The 15,984-nt window shown below is 32.8% G+C and overlaps 1 protein-coding gene across 5 annotated transcripts in view; it reads left to right on the top strand.

The window, feature by feature from the left end:
- The first annotated feature begins 391 nt into the window (after positions 1 to 391).
- Positions 392 to 15,984, top strand: part of LOC108487646 (disease resistance protein RPS2-like) — a 40,733-nt gene continuing 25,140 nt past the window's right edge. For 3 of the 5 annotated variants that reach the window (XM_053019646.1, XM_017792025.2, XM_053019647.1), the window contains exon 1: positions 392 to 568. The gene's annotated coding sequence lies outside the window, so the exon portion shown is untranslated. Of the gene's footprint in view, positions 569 to 1,283; positions 1,405 to 15,984 lie in introns of all 5 variants that reach the window. The other 2 variants (XM_053019644.1, XM_053019645.1) reach the window with 2 other exon arrangements.

The raw sequence follows: 15,984 nt of genomic DNA, 5'->3' as shown, positions 1-15,984 counted from the left end.
GATCCAAAAAATCTTATCCGACGCTCAACCCATTTTCTAAACTGGTTTTAGTTTTTTGCTCAAGTTCATTTTTTGAGTTTATATTTTTGCCCAAACCCTTTCACTTTTCGAAAAAGCTAGATGGCCCAGCTCACAGACAAGTGACAAGCCTAGACATGATACAATATAAAAATGTCATGTTATCACATGGATCAAAATTAGAAAAATAATAATTAAATTTTAAGACAAAACTAAATTAAAAAATTACCAAATTTATGGGTATTTATTTTATATATATCTAATTTTATTCCGTATGCATAAAATAATAATCCTATGTTTAAATAATTAATACAAAATTAAAGTTTAAATTTTAATATAAATTTTCAAAGCATATATATAAAAATCTGATACACTTTATATAAGATAACACTTTATCTTTATCATAATGCTTGGGACTGGGGTCGTTCATTAGCTTTGATTATTGCAGTCCATCAAAGAGAGGAAGTTGAGCCAATTTGGAGTTTCCATCTCTCCTCTTCAACTCTACGAGGTATTAACGTATCCTTCCCACTTCAACAAACCTTTTGAGGTATTTCTCACTTCATCTAATCTCTTGTTTTGATTTGTTTGGTTTTTAGTCCTAATCTAGTATTATTTCCACAAGGTATTGGTTTTTTCTTCTTTTAATATCCCAAAGTTTTTCAAAATCTGTAATATTATTTATATTTTAAGTTTCTCACTTATATTTTCTGTTCTCTTACTTTTATTTTTCTCAATGATTTTTCAATTAGAAACACCTCAAAACCAAAGATAATAATTTTTTTATTTTTTTTATTCTTTTCTCTTGATACTTTTATTCTTCACCATTGGATTGAACTCTAAAGGTTGAATGATTCAATCTTTGTCGATTCAGTCTTTACCGGTTTCATAATATTTGTACTTGCATCGTTCAACATCAGGTCGACTAAGCTGTTTTTGCTATTGTTGTTGTTGTTATTACAATCTCTAATGAACACAGAGGACCTCACCACTCGTTTAATTAACCTACTAAATTTTAAAATTAAAACTAAATTTAAGCTATGTAAATCTTGAGAGTTAAAGTTGCTATTATACTAATTTTAAAACTTACAATTCATATATTTTGTAACTTTTCATAGATTGGTGAGAATAATTTACCCAAAAAATAATTATCTTATAGCCCGTTGACAACACCCCCTGCTATGAAGCTACAAAATATGCAGCACCCCATCTAGAGGTTGCTCAAGGACTACTAACTCATAATGAAAAACCACATTCTGCTGCAGTAACCGTCTGGATAAGCTGCGAGCCCAGGCAAGACTCAACACCAAAAGACCCTTGCTACTACCATGATCGTCACCAAACACTAGGTCATTCCGGTTCTTCCAAATCATCCAGCCTAGGATGGTAAAGAAGGAACACCAGTTTGCACCATCAACCACACAATCCCCTGCATTTTATGTTCTATAACAGCCACTGCTGCAACAACCGTCTAAAAAATCTCTCATGTAGACCGACCAGCACCACTATTTGCCAAATACTCTTAGCAAATCCACAATCCGTCAACACATGATTATATGAATTTGGCTCAGCAATACAATTTGGACACTGTCCTATATCATGCATGTATCTTCGAACCTTCTCTTCGTTAGTCAGTACATGTTCCTTGAAGACAAGCCAGAGAAATTGTCTCACTCTTTGAGGCAACTCACCTTCCAAATTACATCCCACGTTGAGTTTTTATCTCCTCGATTAGTGTTTGCAATCACCTTGTATATTTCTGAAAAAGAAATCCTCCGTGTTGTGACCAACTCCACACAAGGTCATCATCTCCTTTCTCCATTGTTAATAGTAGCATACCGACAACTTTTTAGACAATGTTACCAGGATGACATGACTCCAAGCTTTGCCTTGACCACTCCCCATACTGGTTCACCATGTTCACCACATACATATCCTCTTTTATTGGCTCATTACCAACAAACCACTGCTTTAAAGGCCCTACTCCTCTCACCTAGTTAATATTCCAAAAAATTCATCAACTTACCATTCCCGATTAACCACTGTACACCTTGGAGTACCTTGGACCACACATTCAACAAGGCACCCCGGATGTGAAAGCAGGAGCTTCGTCGAATTAACCGTGGACATAATCCCTGTACATTGTATTTTCTCTTTAAAACTTGGACCCAAAAGGCTCCACTATTAGAAATAATGGAGAAGCCTAAGTTTTAATAAGAATACCTCCACCCTAGGAGCCTTAAGTTGTTCCATGCCAAATAAAGCATGGAGAACTTCCTCTAAAGAGATATCAGTTGTCAAAGCAGAAATCTCATGTATTGAAAGCTGAGGGAAACAGTTTCTCACCCGAAAAGGCTTTGGTGAAACAAAGTTTTCTTGGTAGAGCATCGAATAGAAAACAACCACTAAATCTCTTAGAACATCTGGATTGAAACACGAAGACCCATCCTACAAGAGTAATGCATTAATTTGGTTACCTTTTTGTTAGTATAAATCTCCAATGAGGAAAGTCTCGAACACACAAACGGAACTCGAACAGAAAAAGAAGAAATAGGACAAGACTCTAAGGTGTGTATCAAGTCACTATCTTTAAGGTTATATTCGCCCCCACCTATCTTCGGTGTGCAAACGAGTTCCAAGCAAATTAATCTCGAGGAAACAATGAAGCCAATGGTTATTTACATTTTGCATTGACAAGAACGCACTGAACAATGTATAACAAGAAACTCAATTTCTACAAAAGATTTCTGTAAAGGAAAGAAAGAATATTAGAATTTATTGGTGTGTTTTTCAAATGAAATCTCATTCCTATTTATAGGAATTTTTATGTCTTTTGATAGAGATATTTTCAATAGGTGTCTTTCTGAATAATAATATCTTTAAAATAACCACATATTTATTCATTTAATATTATAACTATTTAAATAATATTATTTAAATAGTTATTATTCTTTTTCAAAAAATTAAATAAAATAACTTTTGATTAATTACACCCATTCATTTATATTTATTAGAACACTATAAATATTTGAAAATGCTCCAATGCTTTCTGCCTAACCTAAGTTTGGCTGTGAAAATATCTGGTATTACGATCTCGATTTCTTAACCACTTGCTCCTTGGTTTCTGCTGCTAGAGGAGCTCCTCTAGATTTAGTATCTCGTCAAGCTCAATTCTCACAACTACCTCCATTCTCCTTAAACTATCAGAGTCTTGAAGATCTAAAGCCTTCTAAATACCTCTCAACTAAGCTATAGCCTCCTTCTTCCGAGGAAACATATTCCCAAAAACCTCTGAGTTCCAGACCTTTAGGTAATCAACGAAAATATTCAAATTGTTCACCGAATCCCTTTTGGTGGCCAATTCTTTTGAACAAACTCATTAAAATTCGAATGTGATAACTAACTAGAAAGAAATTGAAACAGTCTATCACCTTTGTGTGTAATAGAATCTTCCTAGGAGAATAAAAATGGCCAGTGATCATAGGTAATCTTATGCAGATGTCAGATACAAGCGTGCAGAGCAAACATGTCCCATGCTATTGTTGGTGTAATTTTTTTTACAAAGAGAGGAAGTGAAGAAGAAAAACAAATTTTGAAAATAATGGAGAACGCTATCTTTTCACCTTTACACACAACTTTTTTATTAAAAAAATGTTTTTTAAAAATACAAATTAACCTAAATGATTTAGCTACCTAACACTAGAGTAAAAAAAAAAAAATTAAAACATAAAGTAAGAGAAAACTTACATAAAAAGAACAAAACTTAAAACAACTATTAGTTACTACTGAAGGCCTAAAACAATTGACACACAAAATGTATATCTAGTTTCCAATATCAAACTCAAAACACATAACACTCTACTTTTGTTGTTATTTTAGTAAAAAACATAAACACAGAAAATGTGAAAGAAAATTTATTGGAAGCACACAATAATCTGTTGCATTATTTAGATTATATAGCTAAAAAATGTAACAGAAAAGTTATTTTGCTGATATCCAGCCACATCCTAACTTACTCTTAAAATCGTGCCACAAACTAAAAAATCCCTAAAGACTTGGTCTTCAGACCTATTATTCAGCAAGTCAAAGGAACGTTCTCAACAACTTTGAGGTTGATATTGGACATACCAAGCTCATGCTTGAGAAAAGAAATTCTATTTCTTGAAAGAGATTTTGTCATCAAATTAGCAACCTACATCTCAGAAGAATAAAATTTCATCTTGATCAACAAAATTTTCTCAGCCTTACAAATAGCATGAAACATCAAATTGATGTGCTTTGTTCTACCATGCTGAATTGGATTTTCAGCAATTGCAATAGCTGACTTATTGTCACATAAAAGAACAGTGACACTTTCTTGCTCAAAACTAAGATCAAAAAGCAAATTTCTAAACCAAATTGCTTGGTTTGCAGCAGCAACAATATATTTTGCTTCTACAGTTGAGTGAGCCACAACTTGTTGCTTTTTGGAACTCCAACATATTTCACCTGAGCAAAGGTTAAAAACATACCCAGATGTACTCTTCATGTCATCCAAACTCCCTACCCAATCACTATCAGAAAACCCAATCAACTTTATACTTCCTACCTTTAAATAATTCAGCCCTTCACTTGTTGCACCCTTCACATACCTGAGAACCCTCTTGGCAACTCCGAAATGAACATTACTAGGTGAAATCATAAACCTTGATAATATAATGTTGCAGGGAACATTAAATCAAGTTGTGTTGCAGTCAAGGAAAGTAAGCTTCCAACTATGCTTCTCTAAATAGAAGGATCATAGAGTTTCTCACCATCATTCTTTGACAATTTCAAGTTTAGTGGGATTGGTGAGTCAACTCATTTGTAAAATTTCAACTTAAATTTCCTTAGAACACATAAGGTATACTTCAATTGTGAATGAAGATACCAACCTTCCTTTGATTAATTTTTATCCCAAGAAAGTAGCTCATCAAGCCAAGATCAGACATCAAATTCTTTTTGCATACTCAATTTGAATTCTAAGAGAGCTTCATCATTGCTTCCTATCACCAACAAATCATCAACATAAAGAGAAACAACAAGCAAGTCAGCATTTATACCTTTCTTAAGTTACAAAGTAGCTTCATTAATGCTCTTCTGAAAACTCAACTTTTGCAAATAAGAATAAATTCTGCAATACCAGGCCCTTGGTGCCTATTTTAGGCCATAAATAGCCTTCTTAAGCTTGTACACTTGATGTTCCTTTCCAACAACCACAAAACTTTCAGACTTACAAATGTAGATATCTTTTTCAAGCTCTCCATTCAAGAAAGTTGATTTTACATCCAAATGAAACAAGCTCTCCATTCAAGAAAGTTGATTTTACATCCAAATGAAACACACTCTAGACTATTTGACTTGCCATAACATTAAGTAATCTGATGGTATCGAGTCTAGCAACTGGTGCAAAAGTGTCACCATAGTCAACTCCACCTATCTTTGCATACCCTTTTACGACCAACCTAACCTTATGCTTGAACACAGTGCTATCAGGATTAAACTTAGTCTTATACACCCACTTCACACTTTCACACTTACAACATATTTACTGCTAGGCAAATTAGTCAATAACCATGTATCATTTTCTCAATTGCAAAAATTTTTGCCTTCATTACATCAATCCATTCAGGCACCTTTGCAGTTTCATCAATTCTTGTTACTTCAATAAAGACAAAATTGCACCTTTCATACACATTACTAAGATTTAGTTTTGATAACCTCAACATCAGTTGTATCAGCTACACCAAATTCATTACTAGTCACACCATGTTCAACATCATTAGTTATATCAACCTCTTTAGGCATTAACCCACAATCGTGTTTCTGCACATCATCCTTCTCCCAACTACATTAAGAATCTTCATAAAAAACGGCATCTCTTCTCACAATAATTTTCTTACTTTTCAGATTAATGACTCTATACCCCTTCGATTGAGAAGAATAACCAACAAAGATTCCTTTCCAAGCCTTTTCATCTAACTTGGTTATCATATTAGCAGGTATATGGCTGAAACAAGTAGAACCAAACACTTTAAGGTGTTTCATAGAAGGCTTAGACCCAAACCAGGCTTCAAGAGGAGTTTTTTCATCATAGCCTTAGTTGTTAACCTATTCAACAAGTACACAGATGTTGATACAATTTTTGCCCAAAACAAATTTGGAAGATTTTTTCCAAACAACATACATCTTGGCATCTAAAAAATAGTTCTATTTCTCCTTTCACAAACTCCATTCTATTGAAGAGTGTAAGGATCAGTGAGCCAATAATGAATCCTAGAGTCTCTGCAAAAATCATTGAACTCCGTGGACATAGACTCTCCACCATTATTTGTTCTTAAGACCTTCAACTTACAATCACACTGATTTTCAATGAGTTTCTTGAATTCTTTGAATGTTGACAATGCATTCATCTTGGACTTCAAGAAATGCACCCAACACATTCTTATCAAATCATCTATAAATAACACAAAATATTTGCTACCATTCATAGAAGAAGTTTGCATTGGACTACACAAATTAGCGTGAATTAACTCTAATTTCATAGTTTCTCTCTTCACACCATCATGATAAAATGACAGCCTATGTGACTTCCCAAGTTGACAACTATCACATTTATCATCACATACATTCAGTTCAGACAAATCTGTTACAAAACCATTTGACTGCATATACTTCAAGGTTCTAAGATTAAAATGCTCCATCCTTTTATGCTAAAGAGGACTGACATCATCCTTAGAAAAGCACACACGTTTACAATCAACATCCACCTTCAAATAAAAACCATTGTTTTTTTTTTAATTTCTAGATCAGCAAACTTAGAACCACAAACATCAAATATGTTACAAACATTTCCCTTAAATTGAACACTAAAATAATTTTTAATCATTTAAGGAATACTAAAAAACTTTGATCTAAATCAGGAATAAAATAACATTATAGATTATCCTTTTACCTTGTAGAGTATTCACAAAAATTGAACTTTTCCTTGAACCTAAACCGTAACACCATTTCTCAACTTCACATCAAGTGAGTTAAAGTATGCAACCGCATGTGTCATATGACCGATACACCCACTATCCATAAGCCAAATAGAGTTATGAGATGGTTTAACAACATGAGAAACCATAAACAGATGCTCACCTAGCTCTTGGTTCTCTTCAGTTGTATTTGTTTGCTTCTTCTTAGCCTAGAAAAATTTTTCAGTATATCCAGACTTTTTGCAAAAAATACATTGGAATTTGGACTTGTCTTTTTCCTTGAATCAGTAATCCTTTTTAGCATGATTTATCCTCTTACAAATAGGACATGGTGGAAACTTTTCATTTTGACCACTGGTGGAAGAAACAAGATCTTTGCCCTTGTTTGAGCTATCAAATTTCTTCCAAGAGTTGTTGAACTTTACTCCTTTGTGAGCAGCAAGGAAAGCACCTTCACTTACCTCATGAGCTCGCATAGAAACCCTTTGTTCTTACGCTTCTAACTTGCTAACAAGATCAACAATAGTTAGACTCGTCATGTCACAAGATTTCTTAATAGAAATTTTGGTTTCAAATCTTTGAGGAACACTTATCATGACTTTTTCAACCACATTTTCATCAGGTAGCTCTTCACCATAAAGTCTGATTTGGTTTACAATATTCATTAGCTTGATTGAGTAATCTTTAATCAACTCATCCCCCTTCATTTGCAACATCATAAACTCTCTTTTTAGTGTTAAAAGCTTTGTTTTTCTTCACACTATCACATCTCTCATAAGTTTCCTTGAGTTTATCCCAAACAACTATTGGTGTTTCAAGATCCATAATGCTTGTGAAAATGTGATCTACTAACTTAGAGTGAATACATGTTAAAGCTTTATCCTTTTTGAAGATTTCTTCATCATAAGTTTTGAGTTGAGCAATGGTGGGATTTTGTCTTAGTGTCGATAGATCTTCGTTAATTTCTACAACCTTCCATAAGCCAAGAAATCTCAAATAAAATTTTATCTTAACTACCCAAACATGATAATGAGTTCCTATGAAAATATGAACAAATGTTGAAAAAGCATTAGAAAAAGCCATTAAAATCACTCAAAAATAGCAATAGAACCTCACAACCCTCAAGAAGCAGCTTTGATAACCATTGTTGGTGTAATTTTTGTTATAAAAAGAGGAAGAGAAGAAGAAAAACAAATTTTGAAAATAATGGAGAAGGTTATCACCTCACCTTCACACACACAACCTTTTTATTAATTTTTTTAAAAAAAATATAAATTAACCTAAATGATACAACTACCTAACACTAGAGTAAAAAAAAACGTAAAACATAAAGTTAAAGAAAACTTATAGCAAAAAAACTAAACTTAAAACAACTAGTAGTTACTACTAAAGGCCTAAAACAATTGGCACACAAAACTTATATATGATTTCAAATATCATACTCAAAATACATCAACAACTATTACAAATAGCTCTCTCCAATCTTTCATAAAAATTATTGAGACACCAAGTAAACTATGGCCTATAATCCCCATGCCTTTTTACCCCTAGTTAAAGATGAACTCTTGGAATTGACTACAGCAAAGGTTTCAAACTAATGCCCCACCCTTCTATTCAGTGCTTGAAAGAATAGAATTGAAATCACCACTAAGAATCCAGGGTTCATTAATATCACCTGTAAAACAATATAAAGTATTCCACCATAATCTCTATCGTATTGGTTGAAGACTAGTATAAACAACTGCGCACATTAATTCAGGAGAACATTGACTTACACATTTTTTCCTAAAAGATCTAGATTCCTACAAATCCATTAGCTTCAATTCTATATGAATAGTCAATCAACTAGACTTTCACTAATCTGAGTCTCAAATAATACCACTATATCAAAATTATGCTCTTTATGATATTCCTGTAAAAATCTATAGAATTTAGTGGTCATACTCTTGACAATTCCAGAATAAAATGTTCATCTACATCAAAACAAATTAATAAATTTCGAACACATACCCATCTCAGGCAACAATTGCCACATCATGTAGCATTCCATCATCCTCATCCAAGACAAGGGACTCAATAGCAACACCTACATCCATGTCGTCTTCAACCATATCGACTTTAAGACTGGACACCAAGGTTTCCATATTTCATAAATCTCCTCATATAAGAGAATTTTGATCACATTGAAAATTCTTCATTATATCTTTTCTTGACTTATTATTCTATGAGATTCGATCTCGATAAAATACTGCTAAAAATCCTCAATCTATGTGATTTAAAGAGTTATGTTGGTGTTTTGAAAAGTTTAAAGAACATAAAAAGAGAGAAAACGAAGGAAAATACTTAGCAAATTTTGATAAACTGCTATTAAATTCTCATCATCACTCATTTCAAATGAATTACAATATATATAGGTGTAGTGGTTACAAATAATCAACAAATCCCATTAAGTCACCTTGAAAATGCAAAGTTAAAACTTACACACAAACTGATTAGGTAAATCAGTACCTAAAAACATCAAATCAATACTAGCTCTGCTTGTTTTAATACGTTAACCTTAACAAACAAATTTTAAACAAAACATTAATAACAGAATATGTGAACCCTGTTTACACTTCAATTTGGGGGTTCACCAAAAGCATAACTACTTACACTTTGATGTGCTCGCAACTTAAGTTGAGTTCATAGCTTTGATAAGCTTACGTCTTTGAGTGAGCTCATAACTTCAATTAAGCTCGACATGTAGAGCTGTTGCGTGTGAAATGATATGCAATTTGTGCACGTATACATGTCGATTCAAGTAATAAAGTGATGAGTGAGTATCATTCCCACGAGGATCAGATTAAAGCACAAAAGTGGCCAAGTTATTGTAATATGGTTAATGTTATGGCAAGACTGACGAATAAGATGCTATAGTAAACTAAGGTAAGTATGTGGTGATAATTCAAAGGAATGATGATGTATGTGATAGATGGAATTCATGAATAACTGGAAATGCTATGGAAAAAAGTGAGAGCATAAACGTAATGGTAATAACAAGAGTGTTTATCTGAATAGAATGTAAACAAAGAAATAAACAACTAAATATGCTGTGGCAAAGATTCTACGAAAAAGAATAAGGATAGAGTGATGTTGATTCGGAAGGTTGAGATTATCTAGAATCGACCCTTACTGTCAATAATGCATTGGTAAAATTGTATCTACTTTACAACAGAAAAGAGTTTTAAAATGGCATGCCTCTTGTGAGTGCAAAACCTCAAGTTACCTTGCCCGTGTCTATAGGATTTTTAGATATCTTGTATGGGCTCCTTTTGTATGATTGTGACTCTATGTCTAGAGTCGACTACAAGTCTCTATTGAATACTTGCTCATTTCATTTGATTTTAATCTAACCAATCCAACCCTTTTGGAATTAGAATCAATTTATAAGTATGCGAACAGTCTTTTATGTCTAGAGATCATTTGTATTTTAATTAAGAAATAAGAACAATCAAATGAAACAATAAAGTAAATTAGATATACACAACATCCATAAAAACAATTTAATGTTTCATTGAAAGAAATCCCAACCCTATGAGATTTCGCTCACGGGCTGGGAAATAAATTTTCAAACCAAAATATTATCCGACATTGTGTTCAACTACTTCAATTTAATCTTTTGAAGGACCACCAATGGAAATAAAAGAAGAACTTCGGGAAACAGCTTTCACTTGCCCAATCCACACTTCAGCAATACAGCATCCCGTGATGGCTAAGAAAGACTGCCTTCAACTTCCTTTTCTTTGTGCAACCAAACCCTTATTCACGCCTAAGGATATCTCCCTTTTCTTTTCTTTTTTTTTTTCGCCATTTATGAGGTCCCCTTCATCGGCTTTTATAGATAGATTAGGCTAGGGTCAGCTAACAGCTCGTGATTATCTTCTCCTCATTTAGGGGGATTTGTCTGGTACAAGTTTGAATTTGAACTAGGACTGTTGTACAAAAATGTTGATTTGGTCTTCTCAACATTGCCACAACCTCTATGCTGGCAAATTGTCTGTACTTTGCCCTAACAAAACTTCAGCCCTTTATTTCCTCATTCTAAAATCTGTTCCTACCACACCAACACACAAAAAACTCATCCACAAGCGATTAAAAGTACTTAATTCCAACATAGTCTAAGTCCTAATGCAATATTAGAATTGCTAATTAGAATCTCCTAAAATGTAACAAAATGTACTTAAGTACAAGCAATTAGCTAGGTCTAAAGGCATAAAATATAACTCTTTTCAAGAGTTATCAAGAGCTCTCATACTTGCTTGAGCTCGCAACTTCAAGTGAACTCGTGGCTTTGTAGGTTAAGTTCGCCACTGCATGAATGGCCATTTCGCAACACTCCTCATTGACCATAATATTGCAAAATCCAATATCATGTCTTAGTCTTTTGAACCTCATCTTTCCAAGAAGTTTAGTGAGAATATCAGCAAGTTGAACATTTGAATTGCAATGAACCAGCTTATTGCGGTTTGACCATTGTGGATACTTTTTCTTCTCACCATCTCTTTTTGTCCTCTCTTTTGTTTGATTCCATTTCTTCTTGCCCTTGTTTCTTGAAGAACATGGACTCTCCTTGTTTCTTGCTTGGTAAGCATATTCTGCATTCCCCTCTTCTCTGCTCGCTCTTCTTTGCTTCTGTGCATATAGAGCATTTATGAGCTTTGACAGAGAGATTGTTGTCAAGTCTCTCAAGTCCTCCAAGGATGAGATCTTGGACTCATACTTTTCTGGAAATGTTGTGATGACTTTTTCAACAACCTTTCTATCATTGAACTGATCGTCAAGGAGCCTTATGTTGTTGGAAATGGATATGATCCTATCTGCATATTGCTTGATCGTTTCGGTCTCCTTCATCTTCAGGTTTTCAAAATCTCTCCTCAAATTCAAAAGTTGTTGATGCATTGTCTTTTCAGTCCTCTAGAACTCCTCCTTCAACTTATCTAGGCTTTTTTGGGAGTTTCACAAGCCATGATTCTCGTGAAAATAACATTAGACACACCATTTTAAAGGCAAGACAAAGCCTTATACTACTTAGCAGCTTCATCACTATGCTATCTAATTTGAGCTATAGTTGGATTAGCTCCCAAAGGTGGTGGTTTGCTGTCTGAATCAACAAATTCCTACAAGCCATATGCCTGAAGATACGTCTTTATCTTCACTACCATATTATAGGAGGTGGAGGTGGTGTAAAACTTCCAAATGACATTGCAATACAAACAAGATATAATCAACACTCTTTTCAACAAGAAAAAAACACACAAAGCCCTAAAATACTTAATGTAACACCCCTTACCCGTATTCTGGGACTAGAATAGGGTACGAGGTATTACCGAACTTAATATGATCAATCATGTAAAAATTGGCCATAAATTTCTTCTAAATTAAAAACTTTTATACATATGTTTAACGTCCCTTATATGGGCCTACGGGGCCCAAAACATACATTCAAGGTGGTTCGGGACCAAATCATAAACATATGAAACTTTTGCAACACTTAGAAAATTTTCACACTTTGGAGAGTCACACGCCCATGTTTTCAACCCGTGTAACTTTCTGTTTATAACTTCATCACCCTTGTCAGTCGTACACTTCATATAAATAACAAGAAACATGTTTGGGCTCAATTCTCATTAAATTTCTCATATATATACACAATTTCACATTATGTAATCATACAACATATATCAGCCATATCTCGTAATCTAAATATATTTTCATAACAAATTATCTTGATTTCATACTATTTCATATTTAAGCTTAAATAACCAAAGTATTTGAAATATCATTTTTATGCAAATAGTACACATGAGGTATATAATTCCATAATTATGAATAAACACATTTATCAAACATTTTCCATATTCATATATCAATGTCTCATGTCTTCATATATCAATAACCGTCATTTTCATGAATTCCGAGTTCAATTTCATAATTATTTGTCTCGTGTTCAATTTATTCCATGTCGGAACTTTATTCATTAAAACATTTGAATTACTAATACATATGGACAGTACATTCAAGATGAACAATTATATAATCACAAATGAATTCATTTATCAACCAAGTTCTATACTCATATCTTATCAACTCGTACTTCCTTCTATCACATAATTCCATGTAACACTTACCAAACTTTGTCAAATTAGTGAACATCTTACGGAATTGAGTAGTCCGTTTTCTCGATGCCATAGTTCAACTATGGTCTTACACATCTTCACATAATGATGCCATAGCCCAGCTATGGTCTTACACATATTCATATATCGATGTCATAGCCCAACCATGGTCTTACACGTAATCACATATCACATATCGATGCCATAGCCCAGCTATGGTCTTACACGAATCACATATCTCACTGATGCCATACCCAGATATGGTCTTATACAGTAGCATATATCACACCGATGCCATATCCCAAATATGGTCTTATACGGAAATCACTTGTCACTTGTAGCCAAAGCTACCACTATTCACTGATTAGGTAGCCAGAGATACCATTTTTCACTAATCAGGTAGCCGGAGCTACCACTTTTCACTGATCAGGTAGCCAAAGCTACCACTTTTTATTTGTCATTTGTCCTTGATCAGATAAGTGTAGCCGAAGCTATCACTTATCACTTTCACTTGTCTTTGATCAGATAAGTGTAGCCGAAGCTATCACTTATCACTTGTTGCCATGGTCCAACCATGGTCTTTTCCTTCAATTCATCTTATCACTGAACTGAAATGCTCAATTTGATCATTTATTCAATTTTCATGCTTTTACATTATTCACGATTTTATCATCAATACATATGAAATAACACATCATGAAATTCATAAAATTAACAAAATACATATGAAATAACACATCATGAAATTCATAAAATTAACAAATAGTCACTAAAATTTAGCCATATAAACTCACAAGTTCAATTTTTGTATTATAACGATAATCATAATTTCATAATAAATATTCCAAATAAAACATTATATCATTTCTAATCCAACACTTATCGATTATAATCGGGCATGTGATCAATTTATATACGAGTCATTCATATATTTTTCCTCCTCCTCCTCTCCATCCACATCCTTGGTATAAATAACACACTTGTAAGTAACCTTATCCATAATTTTCACTATTTACTTATGTAAATATTCCAGCTATACACCGGTGTCATAGTCACTAAATTATTTATATCTGAAGCTACGGAACTCCAAATTAAGATTCGCTAATTTTTCTTGAAACTAGACTCATATATCTTCTTAACATAAAAATTTTATAATTTTTGGTTCAGCCAATTAATACAGTTTATTCATTGAAGTCACCCCTGTTCTGCTGTCTGATAGTTCCGATCCTTCTTCACTAAAAATTAATTATCTCCTCGTACAGGATTCGAATGATGTTCCTGTTTGTTTCTCTTAAAAATAGACTCATTCAGGATTCTAAACATATAAATTTAAGCCCCTAATTATTTTTATCCAATTTTTTATGATTTTACAAAGTCAGAACAGGGGAACCCGAAATCATTCTGATCTTGTCTCACAAAATTTATCATATCTCGTGATTTAAAATTCCATTGCTTACATCATTTCTTCTATAAGAAACTAGACTCAATAAGCTTTAATTTCATATTTTATTCATCCTCTAATTCCATTTATAAAATTTTTGGTGATTTTTAAAATTTAGACTACTACTACTGTCCAAAACAGTTTTAGTGCAAAATTTTGATTTCCATTTTGCCCCAAATTTCACAATTCATACAATTCAGTCCTTGCTCAATTAACCCCTCAATTAAGATAATTTTATCAATTAATACTTTTACTAGACATTATAAGTTATTTCATAACTATTGAAATTCATAATTTTCACATAAAACTCTAACTTCAAACTCTTTTACAATTAGGTCCCAAACATTCACTTTCTATTTAATTCTTTCAATAAAATCAGCATATAAACAATTTAAAGCTCTAATTCCATTCCAAATAATCATATACTTCCAGTACATATTCATAGAAACTTTCAATTTCTTTCATAGAATCAAAAACTAATGAATTCAACAAGTGGACCTAGTTGTAAAAGTCACAAAAACACAAAAAGTTTAAGAAATAATCAAGAATTGAACTTACTTGAAGTAAAAATATGAAAAACCAGCTTAAGAGAACTCTTCCATGGTGTTTTTGCTGATGAGAATGCAGAAAAATAAAGAGAAATATAGATAATTCCACTTTCCTAGCTTTATTAAGTAAATTTTACAATTTTCTAATTTTGCCCTTAATTCTCCTTATTTTCTTGCTGATTTCATGCCCTTGCCGTCCAGCCCAAAGAGACCTTGGGTCTATTTGCCTTGTAAACCCTCTTTATTTTATCATTTGAGCTATTTAATCATTTCCCACAATTTTACATTTGATACAATTTAGTCCTTTTTGTTCAATTAACTATCAGAACTTTAAAGTTTCTTGACGAAACTTTAATACTAACTTATTAACACTCCATAAATATTTATAAAAATATTTATGGCTCCATTTAAAATTCCCGAGTTCTCGATACCTCGTTTTTGATTCTAATTATTTTAATATTTATTTTTAGTACACTATTCACTATTTCAAAATTTTTCCTAACTTCAGATTTAACTTATACTCACTAAATTAATAATATTTTCTACTCATTTGTCAGATTTAGTGATCTCGAATCACTATTTTGACACCACTGAAAATTAGGCTGTTACACTTAAGCTCTTTATACTAATTGTTGGTATTTTGAGAAGTTGGAGAGAACATAAAAAGAGAGAAACACAAAGGAAAATACTTAGCAAATTTTGATGAGCTGCTATCAAATTCTCATCATCACTCATTTCACATGAATTACAATATATATATATATATATATATATATATATAGGTGTAGTGGTTATAAATAATCAACAAATCCCACTAAGTATGT

This window comes from Gossypium arboreum, chromosome 10 (genome assembly GCF_025698485.1).
Source record: "Gossypium arboreum isolate Shixiya-1 chromosome 10, ASM2569848v2, whole genome shotgun sequence".
Taxonomy (NCBI): domain Eukaryota; kingdom Viridiplantae; phylum Streptophyta; class Magnoliopsida; order Malvales; family Malvaceae; genus Gossypium; species Gossypium arboreum.
The sequence above is the reverse complement of the archived record's forward strand: the minus strand, read 5'-3'. Positions and strand labels throughout refer to the sequence as shown.